The following is a 24,425-nucleotide window of genomic DNA, read 5'->3' as shown; positions in this document are numbered from 1 at the left end:
CCCACATGGCAGAGCATTATCCACTCCTTTTCCTGCCCAACTGCTCTTCTCTTTCTTTGGGCTGTCTTTCCCCTATTGTTCACTCCTTACCCCTCCCCCTACTCCGTCGTCTGCATATAAAGTGACATTTTCCTAGGCCCAAAACGTCAGCTTTTGTGCTCCTGAGATGCTGCTTGGCCTGCTGTGTTCATCCAGCTTCACACTTTGTTATCTTGGATTCGCCAGCATCTGCAATTCCCATGATCTCTTTTCCCAGCTACTGTCAGTTTTGGGGAAAGGTTACTTGACCCACAATGTTAACTCTAGTTTCTTTCCACTGATACTACCAGATCCACTGAGGTTTTCCAGCACTTTATATTCTCATCTCTGATTTACAGAATCTGTAGTTCTTTCAGTTTTTATTTAGTCTTTAAAGGCACAATATCATCACATCAGTTGCAGGCCGCCAACCTCTGTGGCTTGAAAGAAAGAACAAAACAGAGTATTACTCAAATTGATGAAAATTGCAGAAAGCTGAAGCACAAAAGGGACTTGGGGGTACTAGTACACAAAACACAAAGAAAGTGCATAGATGCAGCAGATAATCAAGGAGACTAATAGAATGTTTGCCTTTATTTCAAGAGATTTGGAAGTAAAAGGATAGGGAAGTCTTACTGCATCTGTACATGGTAATTGTGAGAGGACATCTGGAGTACTGTGAGCAGTTTTGGCTCACTTATTTAAGGAAAGATACCATTTCATTGGAGGTATTTCAGAGAAATCTCACTAGGATGATCCCCAGTATGGAGAGATTGTCTGATGTGCAAAGGGTAAACGGATTGAGACTCTACTCACTGGCGTTTAGAAGAATGAGAGGTGGTCTCGTTGAAACATATCAGATCCTTAAGGGCTTCACAAGGTTAAATGCTGAGAGAATGTTTCTGTCGTGGGAGTCTTGAATCAAATGGCATAGTCTCAGAATAAAGGGGTGCCAATTTAAGACTGAGATGAGGAGGAACTTCTTCTCCCAGAGGGTTGAGAGTCTCTGGAACTGAAGGCCACAGAGTGGTCTGAAGGCAGAATCTTTATGTATGTTTAAGGCTGAGAATGATAGATTCTTGATCAATAGAGAGAATCAAGGATTACGAGGAAAAGGCAGAAGAGTGGACATAAAGAATGTCAGATTACAATATTATTGAATAATGGAGCAGACTCGAGGGATCAATCTGCCTTCTCCTGTTCATATTTCTTAGGGTGGCCTGCGTTGCGTTTTAGCTCAGAGAGACAGACAGTGTTTCATTGAGGCTAGCCCTGTACTGTCAAGGGGGTGGGCATGTCGACGTGCAGCACCGTACTACATCAATATCAACCACCCTACCTGTACGTTCACCTGGTCTATGTCTGACTCCTCCCTTCCCTTACTCAACATTTCTGTTTCTATTTCTGGTGATGGACTGGCCACTAATATCCACGACAAACCCACTGACTCCCACAGCTGCCTGGACTATACACCCCATTTCTTGTAAAGACTCCGTCCCATTCACTCAGTTCCTCCATCTCCATTGCATATGTTCAGATAAGGCCAACTTTGACAAGGGAGCCTCCAAAATGCCCACCTTCTTCCTCAACCAAGGACTCCCTAGCTCCATTGTCGACTGGGCCCTCAACCAGGTTCGTCCCATCTCCCGCACTTCCACCCTCACCCGCTCTCTTCCCTCCCGCAACAGTGATAGAGTTCCCCTTATCCTCACCTACCATCCCACCAGAATCCACATCCAATATCATCAGAAGCCATTTCGGTTACCTCCAGCAAAATGCGACTACCGGATGCATATTCCCCTCCCCTCCCCTCCCTTGCCCGCCTTCCGCAGGGACCATTCCCTCCAGGACACCCCGGTCCACACTTTCTTCACCCTCAACACCTCCCCACAGCCCTACGGCACCTTACCCTGCCACCGGCGAAGGTGCAACACCTGCCCATTTGCCTTCTCCCTCCCCAGTATCCAGGGACCCAAACACACCTTCCAGGTGAAACAACACTTGACCTGCACTTCCCAGAATCTAGTCTACTGCTTTCACTGCTCAATGTGGTCTCCTCGATATTGGGAAAACGAATTGTAGACTTGGCAACCACTTCGCAGAACATCTGGCTTCTTGCTAGTGAGGATGTGCATGGGAATTTGAAAAGTTATAGGTTCTGGGGCATGTTTGTGATATAAAGGGGCTTACTGGAAATTAGTAGAGACTGAAAGGTCACAAAGGAGCTCAGAACGTTTTGTTTGCAAAAAATACCCTAAACTACCTAACTCCTGCCACTTCAATGCATCACCCTGCTCCCTGGTTTCTACCTCTGCCTCTGGCTTGCTGCAATGTTCCAGCAAAACTCAATGCACGGTAGAAGAACAACACCTAATTTTCAGAATGGGGTCCCTGCAGCTCTCTAGACTCAATATTGAATTCTATAATTTTAGGGCCTAAACTCCTCCATGTCCAAGCACCCTAGCCCACACACCAGGCTTTGTTGCCACATAGCCTGCTACTACAGCCATTACACACTACCTGTCGTTGTCACTAATAGTCCCCATTAACAACTATTCACCCTCCCACCCTGATTGTTATCAACTTTTTGTCTGTCCAACTGCTCTTCTCTCTCTTTTGGCTCTACCCTATCGTTTACTCCCTACCCTATCCCCCTCCCCTTTCTTCTGCATATAAACTGACGTTTTCCCAGCACCATCAGTTCTGAGGAAAGGCCACCAGACCCAAAACTTTGACACTGTTTTTTTCCTTCACAGATGCTGCCAGACCTGTTGAGCTTTTCCAGCAACTTTGTCTTTGCACACCTGCGTTGTGATTTGGTAGCTTACCTGGCAAGCACATTATCTCTGATTCAACAAAGTAACCATGCGTGTTCGTGAAAAGGGAGCAGTCATTCGAACAGTAAAAGAGGACTACCATCAGTCAGGGGGTATTGCCATAATCAGAGGGCTTTTCTGATTCCAACCTGGGGCTGGCCATAGTGAGTTCGGCATTTGACTCAACCAGAGCTTGGGAATCTATGCCCATACAGCCCAGGGAGTAGGCCACAGTGAGCCCTGGGGACTTGGTCAATAACTGTCAGGGAAGTAGTCCATGAAGTCAAGCAAAAGGGACAGTTCTGACAAAGAACTGACAGAAGTTACTGACAGATTGGTGACAGTGATAGAGTCAATTCTAGATATAATATGGGATCTCTATACAAGAAGATGACAGATGCTTCAGAAGTAGCAGAAAGATGTGGATGGTTTCTCACAGTCAAAGTAACTCTGGCTTCTTGCTTGTGAGGATGTGCATGGGAATTTCAAAAGTTATAGGCTCTGGGGCATGTTTTTGATATAAAGGGGCTTACTGGAAATTAGTAGAGACTGAAAGGTCATAAAGGGACTCGGAAACAACAATACAAAAGGGAATATGAAGTATGGGGGAATTTCTGGAGTCCCAGGCAGATACTTAAACTCACTCACAGAAACATAATGTTGGAACTTTGTCACATCGGATAAAAAGTCAATTGCATAATAACTACAAAAAAAAACCTGACATTGCATGGAAAGTAGGTGAAGTAATTCAATGCTTTCTTCTTTGGGTAGGAGTGGAGACCCTGCAAGGAACAATTACAAGTATCATGCCTTCATTGAGAAGACATTCAATGTCCAACAGTGTATGTTCCTAATTTAATTTCTAGTGATCAGGAGCATTGTGTTATGTGCATGAATTGCCTCCTTGTCATGGCAGCAAAACAACTGTCATGAGAATAAAACATTTGAAAGGAGAACCATGAGTTTCCATTTCACAAACACATTCTGTGGTTGGCATTGGAAGGTAATGCTTTACAGCTGCTAGATTCTGTAAAACATAACTATGCAAGGTATATGATATGGAAGGGAGTCTTTTCTCTTTGTTGATATGGAGGGAGGGGTGCTGAAATGCTGGTTTGTTGGCAGAATTCTACTCCAAATGTGGCATGTAAATTTTGGTTGTTTAACACACAATTAGAGTTCTTTATTAAGGCATGACAACAGCTTCCTTGGGAATCCTCCACGCCATGCTGTGTGAGTGCATAACATGAGGCTTCATTGTGATGGGTGTGAGGGCTCAGGAGTTCTTTCACTGAACTCATGTTATCTTTTGATATTTCTCAAAGATTGTCTCATCGCATCTCCCATGGAGTTCACTGTGGTTGGAGTGCTGAATGTTGTGGTAACAGCATCCCTGATGAACATGGCTCTCTGCACTCATGGTGTTGGTAGCTTGTAAAAGATGAGCATTGCTTGAAGCTTGCAACTCGTTCACCCTTGAGATATTTAGTGGCTTCCCTTCAGAGGTGGAGGTGGAGTTTGCTAGATTAACAATGAGTTCACTATGATAGCAACGGGTCATTAACACAGTACAATGAAGATTACTGGATCGTTTGGCCATTGAGTTCTCCCTGTTCCTGCATGATCAGTTGTTGGTCTTCTTTGGCTCCTTCGAGAATCTTTTTCCTTATTTACAGGATGTTCATAGAATTCCTACAGTGTGGAAACAGGCCTTTCAGCCCAACAAGTCCACATCAACTACCCAAAGATCACCCCATTTCCACCGTGCTGCCTGATGTTATTTATGGTATGATTTTAAAATGGGGTGAGATTGATCTCATCCAGGGCTTAAACTCATAACTTTACAGTGTGAAAGGAAGCCATTCAGTCCATGTACATTTGTGCTGATCAACAAAGGTCTGACTACACTAAGAGATAATAGGAACTGCAGATGCTGGAGAATCCAAGATAACAAAGTGTAGAGCTGGATGAACACAGCAGGCCAAGCAGCATCTTAGGAGCACAAAGGTGACGTTTTGGGCCTAGACCCTTCTTGGCCTGCTGTGCTCATCCAGCTTTACACTTTGTTATCTCTGACTACACTTATCCTATCCTGACTACACTTATCCTATTTTCAGCTTTTGGCCTTTAGCTCCAGAGACTGTGACAACACAAGTGAATGTGAAAAATAAAAAAAAGTAGGAAGTACTGGAGAAATGCAGCAGATTTGGCAGCATCCACAGACAGAGAATCATTAAACACTTCAAATTTGACACGACTTACTTTCAGAACTGCCAGACCTGCTGAATTTCTCTAGCATTTTCTGTTTGTATTTCAGAATTTCAGCATCTACAGTGTTTTGCTTTATTTAATTAAATATCCAAGTACTGTTTAAATATTACTAAAGTTTCTGAATTAACCCTCTCCGCTCCGCTGCTTCTTTCAGGTGGTGAGTTCCAGTTTTCAACCATCCTCAAAGTGAAAGCATTTCTCAACTCTCCTGCTAGTCTTCTATCTCTTACCTTATGTCTATGCTCCCTGATTTTTGACCACTTTGCTAATAGCTATGTCTCTCATAACACTATATATACTTCTACTGATGTCCATCTCAACATTGTGTTCCGAGGAAAATAACCCCAGTCTATCCAATATTTCCCCATAACTCAGACCCTCTAGCCCAGGAAATATTCTGGTATGTCGTCTGCTTTTTTTAAATGATATGTCCATAACATGGGTGATGTATTTTCTCCCACTATAGCATATACTCCCCCTTGTTGAGCCAACAGATAATCCACAGCATACCTTGTCTGTTGTGCAAAGATCCTTGGTTCTGACAGTTCCTTATTAACAGCTTCCAGTCCTGCTACAGTGTTGTTTCTCTGGAAGGTTAATCCACAAATAAGGTAGTTCCTATTTTTGACAGTAATGACTCCCACTGATCCCCCTAGAGACAGGGACCCGAGGAACCTGTAGCCAAGTGAGGACCCCAGAGTGACTGGGTCCTCCCAGTCTGCACAAAATTGTGCCTAACGGCTCTGGCCACTATCTTCCTATGTGTATGTCCTTGCTGGGGGCATGGGACTGTAAGTGGTCCGATTAGTACTAACTGCAAAGAGGACTGGAAGGGTCAGGGTGGCCGTCGTGTATATCCGATTAAGGAGGAACACAAAGCCTTTCTTAGCTCGATAGCATTTGACCTGCTGATTATTTTTCTGCGTGAATTGTTTATACCACCAGTTCTCCGGCTGGCTGGAGTCTCTGCCTGACCCCACCAGTTAGTAGCTATCAAGTGGATATGTCCGGGTGGCTGAACTAACATGTGTCCCATCACACTGGCCGCAAATAAACTGTCTACCAGCAGTTATGTTAAGATATCTTTGCTCAGTGCAAGTGCACGTAAACAGGCCATTGTTCACTTGGCAATGTTGGTGGGAACACTGCGTCTGCACACAGCAAGTGTTCTTAGGGACTAGAGCTTATGCGCACCCCCATCCCTGTCCTGAAAAGCAAAGTGGGTAACTTAGTGGGCTTGAACATGTTGTGTTGTTCTTTCCCTGAGTTCCTATACAATTGGGGGACTGTTTCCTGTTTGAGATCATCAGCTCTACACATCTCCTGTTAACGTTTCATCGGTATATACCAGCCTGGCCTACGCATGAGGCATTAGTTGTGTCAGTCGTGTATAAGTCAAAGGGAGTCCATCCAGGGGTGGCTACAAGTAACGCCTCTACTGACAGGGCAAGTGGGTAACACACAGTGCGGCTTCCATATAAAAGGATATGAGTCTTAGAAAACAAATTGTCCTCTAGGCCTAATTCTGTAAAGGCGGCCATGACAATGGCAAGTCCAATAGTAGTCTTTAATCCATCTGCGGGGGCCCATCGTTTACAATCACTGAGATGAATCCAGCGGCTCTGTTTCTGAACTTTGACTGCTGTTGGTGTTTGCAGGAGTATCTGGAATGGCCCGAGCATGGGGCAGTCCCAGTCTTTGATCAACGCAAAGTCTCCCGTTTGCAGTCTGGAAGATTCCTTCTGGTAGTTTTGAAGCAAGGATTAGGATATCTAAAACAAAAGAATTACTATTCGAAACATGCAGTTTTGGCTGTATCTTCAGAGTCTGGTTTGTTACCAACTGATTCCGGTTCCTCTCCCTCTCCCAGTTCCTCATCGTCTCCATCTCCATCATCTCCCGCCTTGGAAGAGGCTTGACCGATGACCTTGCAATGATGGAGGTGAACCCAGGCGGAGTGCCCGGTGACCTTAACACAGTAGGGGTGGTGAGGAGAACCTGGAACGGCCCCTCCCATCGAGGTTGGAGGCCACAGCATATCCAATTCTTGATGACAATGAAGGAGATAGGTTCAACAGTCGGAACAGTGTTGAGGGAGGGGAGCTTCTCATAAGAGTGAAGACCTCGGAAAATTTTAGTCAAAGCAAAAATATAGGAGGACATGTCTTCAGTCATGTGGTGGAAATGGATAGGGGAAGAGGCATCATTCCAAGGCATGCAGAAAGCTCGACCGTAAATGATTTCGTCTGGGGATAAGCGAGTTTTGCCCGTGGGAGCGCAACGCAGGTGGAACAATACCAGAGGCAACAACTGAACCCAGGACAGTTCGGTCTCAGAAGTCAATTTGGCAAGTTTAGTTTTGAAAATCTGGTTACAACGTTCTACAAGCCCCACAGCTTGAAGGCAATACGCACAATGAAGCTGGTGGCGAATCCCAAAATGAGAGTATATTTCATCATTGATGTCCCCAGTAAAGTGGGGGCCATTGTCAGAGGACAGGCAAAAGGGAACATCAAAGCAGGGAATAATTTCTTTGAGCAAAATATTTACAACAGTCTTGGCAGTAGCATTAGAAATAGGATAAGCCTCAACCCATTTAAAAAAAACAATAACCAGAACATACTAATAATGCTGACATCTTTGCAACTCAATTAAAATCAAGCAGAAGGGCCTGAAAGGGCCCTTCAGGAAGGGGTGTCTGCCCCATTGGGCAAGGCACACCTTGCCTGGGTTATGTTCTTTGCAGGTGAGGCATCGAGCACTAACACTCTGGGCCATCTGCTGGAGGCGAAGGTGCCACCAGGTGGCCAAGAGGAGGTCAGAAGTCGAGCGAGCGCCACAATGAGTAGCATTATGCAAACAATCAATGACCCATGAGGCAAGAGCATTAGACATACAAATTTGACCAGCCGGAGTGGTCCAGAGTTTAGTAACAGGATTACAATAACAGCCAGCGTTGGACCACAGCAGCTTCTCAGAGTCAGAGGCGTCCCAATGTAAGGTAGCTACATCTTCAGTGGTTGGCATTAGCTTGTCAGAGGTCGACTCACTCTTGTCAGACCTTTCAGTTTGGCAACGCCAATCATCCAGATCAGAATTTTCATTGTCTCCCACACCCAAACCAAGCCAACCATCGAACTACTCAGCTACTTTTGTTTGTTAGTCACCGGTGACTTGTCTTTTTGTTTCTGTTGACGTTTGATTCGAGCATGTTCGTTTTTGAGGACCTCAATTGATTTCATGGTACCATTATCAGTCAGTTCAATTCCCTATTTGGTGGCAGACTCCTGCCATGAATTTAATACCAATTGTTTGTGGCTTTCATCACAAAATCGTCGCCACAGTCCAATCAATTCTTTTGTTTTTGAGCCCATGTTTTGTCGCCAAATCAATTGCTGAGTTGATTTAACCAACTGATTATTTTTGGGGCCGCCTAGTGGGTACTGTTCATCACCTAGTTTCTTATTTAAGGTGCCAGAAAGGTCATGCAGGCGTTCAGATTCATCTGGATACTTTTCACATAGTTTCACCAATGAAGAAGACAGGTCTTCCATCTTATCTATATTATTACCTATCTTAAACAACTTTTCTTTATAATCTCAACCTAAAACTTTCACTAATCAACAATCTGTCAAAGAACAACAAATTAACGACTTCCACAAAACTTTCACAACATCCTATAACCCTAACAGTCTCGTTATAATATATCGCGATACTTCCTTGTTTTGTCGTTCACAGACTAATTTGGAAATCACTTTAGACAAGGCCAATTTGACGAAATTTGAGTCCCTAACTCATTTAAAGTCTTCAGTACTCAGGTCCCTGACCTGCATATTTCATCTCTCAATTCACAACATTAGAGTCTCCGACTCTATTTTGGATCCCCGATCCGTTGGCCCTCGACCTTTAAATGGAGTCCCCGACACCCTTCAAAACTTTTCAATGTTAGAGCCCCCGACTCTATTTTGGGTCCCCGACCTTTAAATGGAGTCCCGGACTCACTTCTAATCTTTTCAAGTTCGGTGCTTTCTCGGGCTGGACTTGGGTTATAGGCCACAGCGACTTGAATGAGAGGGAAACCAAACGGAGAAAATACTCACGTTGGGCCAGCCAATTCCTCTATACTCAATAGTGGAGGACTCAAAACTCTTATACCGCTGTCCACAATCCATCCATACTGAATCCGAGTCATGGCACCAGATGAAAATCTCGACCCCAGCGGGGTCTCCCAATTCCGCGATCAATCAATGAGCACTCACAATCGGTCTGGCCGCTTAAGATTTTACTCTTTATTTCTTCATACAGCCGGTTACAGATCATCCAGAAACACAGAAGTTGAGCACTTCCGTATTCCTCAGGAGCTGCACGCACAACTTAATACAAAGACATTTTTATACTTTTCTTAAAGCAGGGTATATGGCGTGATGGCATAGGACATTCAAACAATTCCCAATCAATACGTGATATTGCTTCATTGACAGTTACTTAATCCAATAATGTGAACTGCTAAACAACTTATGTCACAATGCTTAGGCTATTTTTTATCTCGCCACATGGTGTCGCAACATTTGCACCCAAAGGTCAGTTAGAACGGTTAATACTGCATTATCTTGTCAAGTTACCTCTGTTTTCTAAAGGGTGCAGTCTTCAAATCTTGCTATGCAACACTCTGAGGGTTAGTTATTTATGCAGCTCTAGCAGAATTTACAGTTCCCAGGCTAGAAGCCATTTTTGTTGTGCTAACTTGCATCGAGAAGCCATCTTGTTGCCGTCTAAGTTACCAAGAGCATTCATCAGGTAGTTGCTCCTAGCTGCAACCAGTCACGCAGGTGCAGGCCACGAGCCTCCATATCCTAGCCTAGGCTGTATCCAAGTTTCAGACTCTCAGGTGCACCCACTATTTGAGACTGTATTGCAGGATGTTTGTGTAGCAATAGTGAAGAAACAGTGATTTTATTCTAAGTCAAATTAACGCTTGGCTTGAAGCAGAACTAGCACGTGGTAGTATTCTCATGTATCTACTGCCTTTGTCAATATGTGGTACGACATGGGTTTGGAAGGTCCTGTCTAAGGAAAAACAGATACAAAAACTAAAAGCATTTCTGAAGAAGGGTCCAGACCCAGAATGTCAGCTTTCCTGCTCCTCTGATGCTGCCTGGCTTGCTGTGTTCATCCAGCTCGACACCTTGTTATCTCAGACTCCAGCATCAGCAGTTCCTACTATCTCTACAAAAACTTTAGTCACATTTCAATACCCCATAAGAATATTGATCCTGGGAATGAACCCTCAAGTGCCAATTTTTAAGTGATTATTCCACGTTATAAACCCAAACAATATTTTCAGTTTTAATTAATTTAACACCAAAACATTATTGGAGGGATAAATTGCTTTGTATCTCAGTTATTTGTAGGTCAGCCAATTCTCTCTCACTTTCGCACAGGGATATAGAGAATGTTGCCAAAAGAATCCTCTGAAATGCGCATTCTTTGCTTTTTTTGGGTTTTTCACACTTTTGACACAGTCACAATATACTTGTGATGCTGGAGAATCCGAGATAACAAAGTGTGGAGCTGGATGAACACAGCAAGCCAAGCAGCATCTTAGGAGCACAAAAGCTGATGTTTTGGGCCTAGACCCTTCATCAGAAAAGAGGGATAGGGAGAAGGTTCTGCTTGGCCTGCTGTGTTCATCCAGCTCCACACTTTGTTGTCTCGCATTCTCCAGCGTCTGCAATTTCCATTATCTCTGATACAATTTTAACCTCACTGCAAAGCCTCTTCCAGGGATGCCTAACCTGAAGAAATTACCCTCCTCTCTCCGGACAAACCTCAGGGGATCTCTGTCCTACTGCAACTCTCTTATCTTTTCCTATATCCACCTCCCTCTCTCTCCCTATTTGTTTCAGAACCCTTTCCCCAACCCCCTTTTCTGATGAAGGGTCTAGGCCCGAAACGTCGGATGCTGCTTGGCCTGCTGTGTTCATCCAGCTCCACACTTCGTTACAATATATTTGTGATCTATTTTGTCGGTTCAAATTTCTGATGCAATTGCTATCTGTTTTTAATTGTTTTGCTTGTTTTCAAATTTGGTATCCACACAACTATAGTTTTTCAATTTACCTTTCTGAAACCCCTTAGTTTGGTTGGTGCTTTAACAGCACCAGCCTCCAACCAACCCCCAACCAGCTATTCTTTTTTTCTGTTTGCTCAATCAAACAGCCACTTTTCCCTATATCTGTGGATTACAAAGCATAAATTCTCCAGTGTACATGTCATTCTTAGTTTTTTTTTTATTTGTGAGGTTGATTGCCATGTATGAATTGGTCACAACCAAGTATCTTCTGATTTATATTTACATGAGGGGTTTGCCACCATCTTAAACTGGGAAAAAGTCCCCTGAACTCATCATTCAAATCAGTTAACCTTTTTGTACTTGTTATTTTTAAACCTTTAACTCAGTCTCTCCTACTAGACACCAATTTTATCAGATTTCCCGTTGTTGCATTTGGAAGACTGAGTTCTTCAACATGAACCTTCATGTGATTCTGGTCCAAATGGTTTTAAACAATCTTTAATTTACATTGCCTAACAACACAATTGTGCTTGTACAATTGCTCCGAAGTATTACATTAAATTATATAATTAATACAATATGTCTCCTCAAAGAAATCAAAGATGATTATGCATGAACCTTCTCGGCCTACTAATACAGTTAAAGGGATTTCCGATTGTTCACGTGAGCTCTATATTTTTGAAGTAACTGCTGTACCTTTTAGTTGCTTAGGGCTTTACATTTTCATAACAGAACAATTCTGTCATCCCACCAAGGTGAACTGTTTACACATTTTCCAATCTCAGCTTCCAATCTGTTTTACAAACATACTGTCTTCTGACAGATTGTGTACAAATTGTTCAAAAGCAAAATTCGTTATTTTATTAGCTCAGTGAGTAAATGAGAGCTCAGTTTAACTAATGAGAAGTTGGACAACTGATAATGGTCAGTCAATATTCTTAACAAGTTAAAAAAACAATTGAATTGAATGCTGTTACTGATCCAGAATGACTTTTTTGTGTGCTTTTCCGTATTTAGTTTTAGACCACAGTTGCCTCCAAGTTCTAACCAAGACAAGTTCAATGCTGCAACTTTACAGGGCATTGATAAGACCATACCTGGAGTGTTGTGTCCACTTTTGGATTTGAAGAAGCTGTTCTAGCTATTGAGGGAGTGCAAAGAAAGTTCACCAGACTGATTGCTGGAATCGTAGGATTGATTTGCAGTTGACAGACTTTTTAATTCCAGATTTTAACCTGTTTTAACTCCAGAATTCAAACTTTACGATATGTGACCTGGATTAACATTACCACTACACCATTGTCTCTCCTTAATTATACATTTTTATTTTGGAATTAGAATCCTACTGTGCGGAAAGAAGCGGTTTGGCCCATTAAAGTCTGCATCGACCCTCCAAAGAACATACCGCCCAAACCCAGCTCCCGCGCTATTCCCATATTTGCCATGACTATTCCACCTAGCTTGCACATCGCTAGACATGACAGGCTGTGTGTGTGTGTGTGTGAGAGAGAGAGAGAGAGAGAGAGAGAGAGAGAGACAGAGAGACATCAGGTCACAGAACTGGAACCTGTGACTACCAGTTTACAGATCCTCTCTTACAAACCTCTATACTCTGTAAATGGTTGTGCTCAATAAAACCCTTCACTGCTCATTCACAACAATTTAAAACTCTGTTTACTACAATAACCAGATCATATCAATAATGTTGTCTGTTATAAATTTAATTTCAAATTTTCAACATCAGCAACAATATCAACAGTTCTATTGTAGCACTTGAAATGTGGAGTGTTGAAATTAGTGTGATGATATGAGATAGAAACAAAGAAACATAGAAAATAGGTGTAAGAATAAGTCGTTTGGCCCTTTGAGCCCGTATCACCATTCAATATGGTCATAGTTGATCATGCAATTGCAATATCCCACTCCTGCTTTCTCTCTATACACCTTGATCCTGTTAGCTGCATGGGCCGTGCCTATCTCCCTCTTCAATGTATCTAATGAACTGGCCCCAACAGCTTTCTGTGGTAGAGAATTCCACAGGTTCACAACTCTCAGGGTGAAAAGTACTTCTTATCTCAGTCCTGAATTGCTTACCCCTTATTCTTAGATTGTGACGCCAAATTCTGGACTTCCCCCAACAACAGGAATATTCTCCTGCATCTAGCCTGTCCAATCTCATTAGATTTTATACGTTTCTATAGATCTCCTTAATTGTTCTAAATTCCAGTGAGTACAAGCTTAGTTGATCCAGTCTTTCTTCACATGTCAGTCCTACCATCCCAGGAATCAATCTGGTGAGTCTTTGCTGAACTCCCTCAATAGCAAGACTGTCCTTCCTCAAACTGGGAAACCAAAACTACACACAATACTTAAACTGTGGCCTAACCAACATATAGACTATTAATCTTTAAAATCTTGACTAAGGCTTTTAAGTTGGGTGGACTTCGAGGTTGAGAGAAAAATAACCTGGTATGCATAAAAATGGCCATCTACTTGAGCTGAGGGTAGCCAAACTCTCAGGGATATATAAAGGAATGTCTATTGCTGGGACTATCTGTCAAATGTGGAAAAGACGATCTAAGGAGTAATTGTTTGGCATTAAAATTCATAATCTGGATGCATAGTTCACAGTGAGACTTTCAAATTTTTTGCTGATGACATGCCCTTATTCCCAGAACCTCGCAGCTATCCCCTCATCTATCATAGAAACTGACACCCTCCCTTTGCCAGGGTATATCTGTAGAGAGAGAAACAGAAGTAACAGTCCTGATTTTTACCATCGTTACCATTTACCATTTTTACCATGATGGTGAACCTCCCCACTGAATTGAAAATGCATGAAAAGGTTGGGAATTTCAGTCCTACCTCTGAATCTGTTCAATTTTGCAGTGAGGGCTGTGGGAACAGACAGTACGTCATGCGTATTTGGTTCTTGGAGACGGCTGGCCATGTAAATGAGCAATTGCCTTTATCAAAATCTGACTTTAGAGTGCCTTGTGTCTCGAAACAAGAATATGGAGATTGGATCAGGTAGGAACTCACTTGTTCTCAGAAAATTTCTTTTGGATAGCCAGGGTATCCCTATGGATTCCTTGGGGTGTGGTTTAGAATGCTTAGTGAGAGGAGGAATGGGGGAACATGTGCTATTTGAAATTGTTAATTTATGGAGGAGGGTGTATACATGAACGCTCTTAGGCCTTGACAAGTTGGAAAGTTCCATCAACAAGTGCTGAACTGACAACAGGTGTTGACCTGTAAAAATGTGTCAAGTGTTAAAATGTCTATTTATGAATGGTGCCCTTCATGATATACTTTGCAATAAATAAATTTAAGGAATGGGAGAACAAATATAGTTCTGTGGGCACGAGCACTTGTGGATACTAATTGAATTGGTATGGCAGGTGAAGAGAGAAAAGATTGTTTATGGAAGTAGGCATCAGTTAGGGCACGGGTAGAGTGTGAGTGTGACTAGGGGAAATGTTTTTTATTTCTCCACTTTTGGAAATGTTAGATACTCCTTTAATCTGGTCCCAGGACACCTTTGGTGGAGGAAATATAAATCCTTAGGATTTTGCAAAGGTATGCTTTGCTTAAATTATTGGGACTAACAACAATTTTTTTAACATTGTCATGTGGAATTAAGAAAAAGATAATTGCTGCTATTTCAGCGTGCCGTTCATAGAAAAAGAGGGCTTATGACTTATTTCCCAAACTCTCATTTTCATACCGGCTGCTTATTGATGGAGAGTTCCAAGGCTGATTGAATGGAAATGTTTGTTAATATAAAGGATTAAATCCAGAAGTGAGATATTTGTTTGCATAAATTATTGCATACATTACTGAAATGTTTGGCTTCATAAGGGATTAGTTGGAGCTATTTCAACACCATCACAAATAAGCTTGCCTCATGTCCATCTTCGTGAATGACAGCACCCTTCTGCTAGCTTTGTGTATGAATCCTGTATTTGAGGAAATGGATATTTATCCAGCTATGAAAAACAGTTTAGCATTTGTTTAAAATCCCCACATTGACCCATCAGGCTTCGATATTGGCACAGCTGGCGCTGCACAGTTTTGCAAATTAGACTGGTTTGATGATCCCTTCACTGTCCAGACTTCTGATTTCTGCCTCTACTTTTGGCTTTAAGGCAAATGGCTTTGGGTGGGCCTTGTATAATTGTGGAATTGCTTCCTTGTCAATATGCAAACTGACCTGAGCCCCTCTGATACTCCAAAGAGCAAAGAATAAAGAAGAAATAAAATTACAGCACAGGAACAGGCTTTCGGCCCTCCAATCCTCCACTGATCTAGATCCTCTATCTAAACCTGTTGCCTATTTTCCAAGGATCAGTATCCCCCTACTCCCTGCCCATTTATGTATCTGTCTAGATACATCTTAAATGATGCTATCATGCCTGTTACTACCACATCCGCTGGTAACATGTTCCAGGCACCCACCACCCCTCTGTGTAAAGAACTTTCCACATATATCTCCCTTAAACTTTTCCCCTCTTACCTTGAAATCGCGACCCCTAGTAGTTCAGTCCCCCACTGTGGGGGAAAAAGCTTCTTGCTGTCCATCCTGTCTATGCCTCTCATGATTTTGTAGACCTCAATCAGGTCCTCCCTCAACCTCCGTCTTTCTAATGTAAATAATCCTAATCTGCTCAACGTCCCTTCACAGCTAGCACCCTCCATACCAGGCAATATCCTGGCGAACCTCCTCTGCGCCCCCTCCAAAGCATCCACATCCTTTTGTTAATATGGTGACCAGAACTATATGCAATACTCCCTAGGCCTTCCTGGAAGACTTCCTGGTATTTAATTAGGACTTCACTCAGACAGCCATTTTCTAATTGAAAATGTTGAATCAGTGATTTGGATGTGAACATAGGAGGTATGGTTAGTAAGTTTGCAGATGACACCAAAATTGGAAGTGGAGTAGACAGCGATGAAGGTTACCTCAGAGTACAATGGGACCTTGATCAGATGGACCAATGGGCTGAGGAGTGGCAGTTGGAGTTTAATTTAGGTAAAATGGGGTGCTGTAGTTTGGAAAGAGAAATCAGGGCAGGACTTATACACTTAGTGGTAAATCCTGGAGAGTGTTGCTGAACAAACAGACCTTGGAGTGCAGGCTCATAGTTCCTTGAAAGTGGAGTCACAGGTAGATAAGATAGTGAAGAAGGCGATTGGTATGCTTGCCTTTATTGGCCAGTGCACTGACTATAGGAGTTGTGAGGTCATGTTACAGTTGTATGGGACATTGGTTAGGCCATTTTTGGAGTACTGTGCGCAATTCTGGTCACCCTGTTATAGGAAGAATATTGTAAAATTTGAAAGAGCTCAGAAAATATTTACAAGGATGTTGCCAGGATTAGAGAGTTTAAGCTATAGTGAGAGGCTGAATAGGCTGGAGATATTTTCTCTGGAGCGTCGAAGGCTGAGGGCGTGACCTTATCAAAGTTTATAAAATCATGAGGGACATGGATAGGATAAATAGGCAAGGTTTTTTCCCTAGGACGGGGATGTTCAAAGCTAGAGGGCATAGGTTTACAGTAAGAGGGGAAAAATCTAAAAGGGACCTAAGGAACAACTTTTTCATGCAGAGTGTGGTGTGTGTGTGTATGGAATGAACTGCTGGGACAACTGGTACAATTACAACATTTAAAAGGCATCTTAAAAGGGTATATGAATAGGAAGGGTTTGGAGGGATATGGGCCAAAAGCTGGCAAATGGGATTAGATTTATTTTGGATATCTGATCAGCTTGGATGAGTTGGACAGAAGGGTCTGTTTCCGTACTGTATATCTTTATGACTCCAAGTGTCATAATTGACATGCATGACTCTCAAGCTTACAGCAGTTCTTTGCAACAATAAACGATGATTTCTCTTCTCTGTGGTCCACAATGCAGCAAATAACAGCTGTACTGACTTTTAGAGCAAAATTTACAAGGATGTTGCTGGGGTTGGAGGATTTGAGCTGTAGAGAGAGTCTGAATAGACTGGGATTATTTTCCCTAGAATGTTTGAACCTGAGGGGTGATCTTATAGAATTTTATAAAATCATGAGGGGCATGGATAGGGTAAATAGACAAGGTCTTTTTACTGGGGTGGGGGAGTAAAAAATTAGAGGCCATAGGTTTAAGGTGAGAGTGGAAAGGTTTAAAAGGGACCTAAGGGGCAAAGTTTTCAAGCAGAGGGTGGTGCATGTCTGGAATTAGCTGCTAAAGGAAGTGGTGGAGGCTGGTATAATTAGAACATTTGAAAGGCTTCTGGATGGGTATATGAATAGGAAGCGTTTAGAAGGATGTGGGCCAAACACTGGCACATGGGAGTAGATTTATCTAGGAATCTGGTTGGCATGCACAAGTTGGACTGATGGGTCTGCTTCTGTGCAGTACATCTGCATGACTGTATGAAAGTTTCAGTGAGTTTGTCACAACCAATTTCACTCCATCAAGCTTAGACCCAAGCCTTTTCCTGCAATCAGTGGCTGATCCGGCTGCTTTCCCTAAGATGCCGGAGCCAAGGTTGTACTCTTAATCTGTAAAGATTCCCTGGTATAGTTTCTCAGGTTAGCTATGGTCTTGCGTGAACTTAAGGGTTGGAGTCCAGAGAGAATTTTATAAAAAACTTGTTCTACGATAACTGATACTGCTGCACTGGTATTGACCTCCATTAGAACTGAATGACTCTTTAACTAGATGTTTCAACCAATCAAGCTTGGGCCCAAGCCTTTCACTAAAATCACTGGTAACTTAACCAGCTAGTTTTCATAAGAAACCAGAACCAAAGTTGTGCTCTTAATCTGTAATGGTTCCTTGGTATAGGTTTTGAGCGTAGCTGAGGTCTTGCACAAACTTAAGGGATGGAGTCCAGGCAAATTTTGTTGAAAACTGGTTGTTTGATCACTGATATGGTTGCACCGTTATTAACCTCCATTACGACCAGATGACCACTTAACCAGATGTTTATCTTGATTAGTTCTGATTTGGAAGTTGCTAAGCATTTTACTGTTGCAGTCTGGATGTAAGTAGAATTTCCAGGCTATGCACTCTCCTGGATACCGGCCTATGAGTTATCTTATTTAATTCAGGTCTAGTAGGATTCTTTTGCTGTCTTGAGTCTGTATACCAGCAGCACCTACAATGGCTTGTTGGCCAGGATGCTGAAGACTGTTTTAACCAATTAGCTAAGGCTTGGCTTTGTTTTGGTGTTTTGTTATGGCCTGACCTAGCATCCCTCTGTTCAGGATATGCCCTGAGTGAGGCTATGCAATTGCCTACACTCAAGTGGTGTTCCCCAAGCTCATTCAGACTGGCAAGTGTGTCTATTTCCATTGCAATACCCTACAACTCATCTGCTCCACTTGCCATATTTTCCAATGATAAAGCCAATTGTGTCTATTTGAACACCAATTGGGCTTCAGCTAGTCAGCATTTTTGCATAATTATATCACTAATTCCATATACCAGACAGTCTCTAAGCATCTCATTAAGGATTAAACCAAAGTCACAGCCTTCTGCCAGTTATCTTAACCTAGTCAGAAATCCAATTATGGATTCCCCGCATTCTCGAATTTATGTCCATCATTTCTTCAAGGGTTTTATTATCTCATTGAAGTTGGTTGGCTCACCAAGCTGGTTTGTTGTTCCGCAGACGTTTTGTTACCGTGCTTGATAACATCCACAGTGCAGCCTCGTGATGAAGCGTCAGTGTGTTTTCCCTCCTGGTTTTTAAACTCTGGGGTCCTTTGCGATGGATTGCCTCACTTCCAGGTTTCCTCCGTAGTGGAATGTATATGGGGTCGAATTGTAGAATTGACTTTGTGAATATGTTAATTTTGTAATTTAATAGTGTAATCACTGAGGACAAATGAGGAAGGATAGAATTCAAACCAATCAATAAGTTGAAATAAAACATTCACATGCTTGACACAAAGAAATTAGAACTGCTGACACAGATTGAAGACATGGGATATTCAATTCCAGGGAAATATCTTCAGAAAAGGAATCGTATGACCAACAGTTCAGAATTCTGCAGGGAAGAAACTGTAATAGTAATTCTTAAGCACAGCAACCTGATGTGTGCTATCTATTGATCTGAACCTAAAAGAATGTAAATTGGGGAAATTCATTTTTTAAAACTTTATCTTTTGAAATGAAAAAATGCTATTAATAGAATCACTGTTAGTTGTCAAAAAAGAATCCATTTGATCCATGAATATCCTGAAGGGAAGGGGTCTGCCATCTTTACCTTGTCTGGCCTACATGTGACTCCAGGACCAGAGCAATGTGATAATGGGAACTGCAGATGCTGGAGAATCCAAGATGACAAAGTGTGGAGCTGGATGTACACAGCAGGCCAAGCAGCATCTCGGGAGCACAAAAACTGACGTTTCGGGCCTAGATCCTTCTCCTGATGAAGGGTCTAGGCCCGAAACATCAGCTTTTGTGCTCCTGAGATGCTGCTTGGCCTGCTGTGCTCATCCAGCTCCGCGCTTTGTTACCATAGCAACGTGGTTGACTTTTAACTGCCGTCTGGGCAATTATTGTTCGTCAGTAAATACCGACCTATCTGTTGCTGCCTGCATCCCTTAAACAAATTTTAAAAATAATCTTATTGAAACATAAACTTCTTAGGGGACTGGGCACATTAGATACAGAGAAGTTGTTTTCTCCTTGTGGGAGAGTCTACGACTGGGGGCACAATCTCAGACTAAGGAGTCACTCATTTAAGACACAAATGAGGAAGACTTCTTTTGAGAATGGTGAAACTGTAGAATTGTTTGTGGCAAAGAGCTGTTAAGTGTGGATCATTAAATATATTCAAGGCTGAGATTTTTATTCTAAAAGAGAATCAAAGATAACATAAAACAAAAGAACTGAAGATGCTAGAGATCTGCAGCAAACAAAAACAGATTGTTGGTGAAACTCAACAGATTTGGCAGCAAGATAATGAAATGTGAGGCTGGATGAACACAACAGGCCCAGCAGCATCTCAGGAGCACAAAAGCTGACGTTTTGGGCCTAGACCCTTCATCAGAGAGGGGGAGGGGGTGAGGGTTCTGGAATAAATAGGGAGAGAGGGGGAGGCGGACCAAAGATGGAGAGAAAAGAAGATAGGTGGGCAGGTAGGGAGGGGATAGGTCAGTCCAGGGAAGATGGACAGGTCAAGGAGGTGGGATGAGGTTAGTAGGTGGGAGATGGAGGTGCGGCTTGGGGTGGGAGGAAGGGATGGGTGAGAGGAAGAACGGGTTAGGGAGGCAGAGACAGGTTGGACTGGTTTTGGGATGCAGTGGGGGGAGGGGACAAACTGGGCTGGTTTAGGGATGCGGTGGGGGAAGGGGAGATTTTGAAGCTGGTGAAGTCCATATTGATACCATTGGGCTGCAGGGTTCCCAAGCGGAATATGATTTGCTGTTCCTGCAACCTTCGGGTGGCTTCATTGTGGCACTGCAGGAGGCCCATGATGGACATGTCATCTAAAGAATGGGAGGGGGAGTGGAAATGGTTTGCGACTGGGAGGTGCAGTTGTTTATTGCGAACCGAGCGGAGGTGTTCTGCAAAGCGGTCCCCAAGCCTCCGCTTGGTTTCCCCAATGTAGAGGAAGCCACACCGGGTACAATGGATGCAATATACCACATTGGCAGATGTGCAGGTGAACCTCTGCTTAATGTGGAAAGTCTTGGGGCCTGGGATAGGGGTGAGGGAGGAGGTGTGGGGGCAAGTGTAGCATTTCCTGCGGTTGCAGGGGAAGATACCGGGTGTGGTGGGGTTGGAGGGCAGTGTGGAGCGAACAAGGGAGTCACGGAGAGGTCTCTCCGGAAAGCAGACAGGGGTGGGGATGGAAAAATGTCTTGGGTGGTGGGGTCGGATTGTAGATGGCGGAAGTGTCGGAGGATGATGCGTTGTATCCGGAGGTTGGTGGGGTGGTGTGTGAGAATGAGGGGTTCCTCTTTGGGCGGTTGTGGCGGGGGCAGATGTGAGGGATGTGTTGCGGGAAATGCGGGAGGCGCAGTCAAGGGCATTCTCGACCACTGGGGGGAAAGTTGCAGTCCTTGAAGAACTTGGACATCTGAGATGTGGCGGAGTGGAATGCCTCATCGTGGGAGCAGATGCGGCGGAGGTGGAGGAATTGGGAATAGGGGATGGAATTTTTGCAGGACGTAGGGTGGGAGGAGGTGTATTCTAGGTAGCTGTGGGAGTCAGTGGGCTTGAAATGGACATCAGTTACAAGCTGGTTGCCTGAGATGGAGACTGAGAGGTCCAGGAAGGTGAGGAATTTGCTGGAGATGACCCAGGTGAACTGAAGGTTGGGGTGGAAGGTGTTGGTGAAGTGGATGAACTGTTTGAGCTCCTCTGGGGAGCAAGAGGCGGCGCCGATATAGTCATCAATGTAACGGAGGAAGAGGTGGGGTTTGGAGCCTGTGTAGGTGCGGAAGAGGGACTGTTCCACGTAACCTACAAAGAGGCAGGCATAGCTGGGGCCCATGTGGGTGCCCATGGCCACCCCCTTAGTCTGTAGGAAGTGGGAATATGGCAGCATCTGTGTTGAGAAAACAGCATTAATGTTTGAGTCCTTCTTCAGACAAAGGTTACTGACTTCGAAACATTAACACTGTTTTTTCTTAACAAGTGCTGCCAGACCTTCTGCATTTCTCCACAGAATCAAAGGTTATGGGGAGAAGGTAGGAATGTGGAGTTGAGGATTATCAAATTAACCATGACCTCAGTGAATGGCAGAATGGATTCAGTAGGCCAAAGGAGCTACTTTTGCTCCTATATTTTCATGGTCTTACAGCCAGGTACAATGATGTTTATAACCTCGAGAACTCTCATGTTTCTGCTTTGTTTCAAGGGTCAGATGTCTTACAAGGACCATTTCATTTTACCTTCTTTGATCTTTGCTGAAGACTTCAATATGCAACTCCCAATAAGTTCAGCATAAATACAACACCATCCGTTTTTCAACTGGGGCTATTATGGAGGAGAAGATTGTTAGTTGAATATGAGGCTCTGATGCTCGGATCAGTCTGGAGAGTGCCTTGCAATGTGCTGCACAATCTTAGCATGCTGGGTTCTGCTCAACTGGAATAGACAACAAAGGGTTGAGGTGGCCTCTGAAGAGCTGGGAGAGTAGCAGCAGTCTTCCAAGGAACTTGAAGAGATTCAGCAGGAGGACCATCACCCTCTGCATGCTAGAACTGTGCAGCATGAAACACAACAGCCAGACAGGTCTTAATTGACACCTGGTTCCAGTAGATCTGAGCCAGATGTAGTGAACACTAATTGATTATAAATGTGTTGGTGTTTGAAAGGCAAGGGCAATGCCTAACAGATAGATGCATCTTCGGTCTGTCTTTTTGTTCTCTTTTGTTGTTGCCGCAAAGTAAAAGCTTTCAACTGTTTGAAGGCTTTCCTGTATGTAATAGTCCCACATTGAACGATAAAAAGTGTTTGCCTGTACTGGGCGTTGGGAAAAGGGATGTAAGAAGGGATGATGCTAAGATTGGGTAGGTTGAATAGCTTGACTCTTAAATAGCATAGCTGTGCAAATATACACTTGTGTATGAAGTGAAGTGTCAGTCCTGCCACATGTGCGCCTTGAAAAGCATCTGCATTTCGTTGCTTTCTCACTACATGCCCTTTGAGGTCCAGCTCAGGACTGACAGTGCTTGACCAAGTATGTGGCTAGACTATAAATGTTGTTGGTGGCAGAGATCTTTTTTCTGGAAAGTCCCAGCAGTGATATATAGTTTGCTTGTAGTGAGAAGGAAAATACAAGAAATAACACACCTATGCACTCAGCCCCCATGGCGATGAGACAAATTTGGGAAGATAGCATGAGAAATCTCATTAGACCTCTTGGAAAGAAACCCTCCATGAAACTGCAAAATATGACACTTTGGCTAATTTCTGGTAACAGTGAGCTCATATTTATAGAGATTTTGAGAAATCCAAATGTCAGGTCTCACTGTATTGCAATCCTGAGCTCTTTTGCCCACAAGTCCATAGGATACTATCATTGTTAGTGTTGTTCATGGCACTCCTCAGTGTGAACCCTTTTTGACCCATAATCCAATTAGGTGACAAATTAATCTGCTACCTTGTGTACCACCTCTTGTTGTTGATGCCTTGCCTGCTGACTGGCTGGTGGGAAATTGATTTGCAAATAGATTGCTCCCTGATCAGAGATAACAAAGTGTGAAGCTAGATGAACACAGCAGGCCAAGCAGCATGTCAGGAGCACAAAAACTGACGTTTCAGGTCTAGACCCTTCATCAGAGAGGGGGATGGGGACAGGGTTCTGGAATAAATAGGGAGAGGGGGAGGTGGACCGAAGATGGAGAGAAAAGAAGATAGGTAGAGAGGAGAGTATAGGTAGGGAGGGGCTAGGTCAGTCCAGGGAGGACGGACAGGTCAAGGAGGCAGGATGAGGTTAGTAGGTAGGAAATGGAGGTGCGGCTTGAAGTGGGAGGAGGGGATAGGTGAGAGGAAGAACAGGTTAGGGAGGTGGGGACACACTGGGCTGGTTTTGGAATGCAGTGGGGGGAGGGGACGAGCTGGGCTGGTTTTGGGATGCAGTGGGGGAAGGGGAGATTTTGAAGCTTGTGAAGTCCACATTGATACCATTGGGCTGCAGGGTTCCCAAGCGGACTATGAGTTGCTGTTTGTGCAACCTTCGGGTGGCATCATTGTAGCACTGCAGGTGGCTCATGATGGACATGTTGTCCAAGGAATGGGAGGGGGAGTTAAAATGGTTTGCGACTGGGAGGTGCAGTTGTTTATTGCAAACCGTGCAGAGGTGTTCTGCAAAGCGGCCCCCACGCCTCCACTTGGTTTCCCCAATGTAAAGGAAGCCACACCGGGTACAGTGGATTCAGTATACCACATTGGCAGATGTGCAGGTGAACATCTGCTTAATATGGAAAGTCATCTTGGGGCCTGGGATGGGGGTGAGGGAGGAGGTGTGGGGGCAAGTGTAGCACTTCCTCTGGTTGCAGGGGAAGGTGCCGGGTGTGGTGGGGTTGGAGGGGAGTGTGGAGCAGACAAGGGAGTCACGAAGAGAGTGGTCTTTCCGGAAGGCAGACAAGGGTGGTGCTGCTTGGCTTGCTGTGTTCATCTAGCTAACATCTGGCTTTGTTATCTTGGATTCTCCAGCATCTGCAGTTCCGATTGTCTCTGCTCCCTGATCAGAGTTCACATTAAGTAGGTTTTGCATCTGCTTCATGTTTCTTCTC

The 24,425-nt window shown here is 43.7% G+C and overlaps 1 protein-coding gene across 3 annotated transcripts in view; it reads left to right on the top strand.

The window, feature by feature from the left end:
• Positions 1-24,425, top strand: part of odad2 (outer dynein arm docking complex subunit 2) — a 354,164-nt gene that overhangs the window by 20,088 nt on the left and 309,651 nt on the right. The window lies entirely within an intron of this gene.

This window comes from Stegostoma tigrinum, chromosome 2, assembly GCF_030684315.1.
Source record: "Stegostoma tigrinum isolate sSteTig4 chromosome 2, sSteTig4.hap1, whole genome shotgun sequence".
Taxonomy (NCBI): Eukaryota; Metazoa; Chordata; class Chondrichthyes; order Orectolobiformes; family Stegostomatidae; genus Stegostoma; species Stegostoma tigrinum.
Note: the sequence above shows the minus strand (reverse complement) of the source record. Positions and strands in the feature narration are given on the sequence as shown.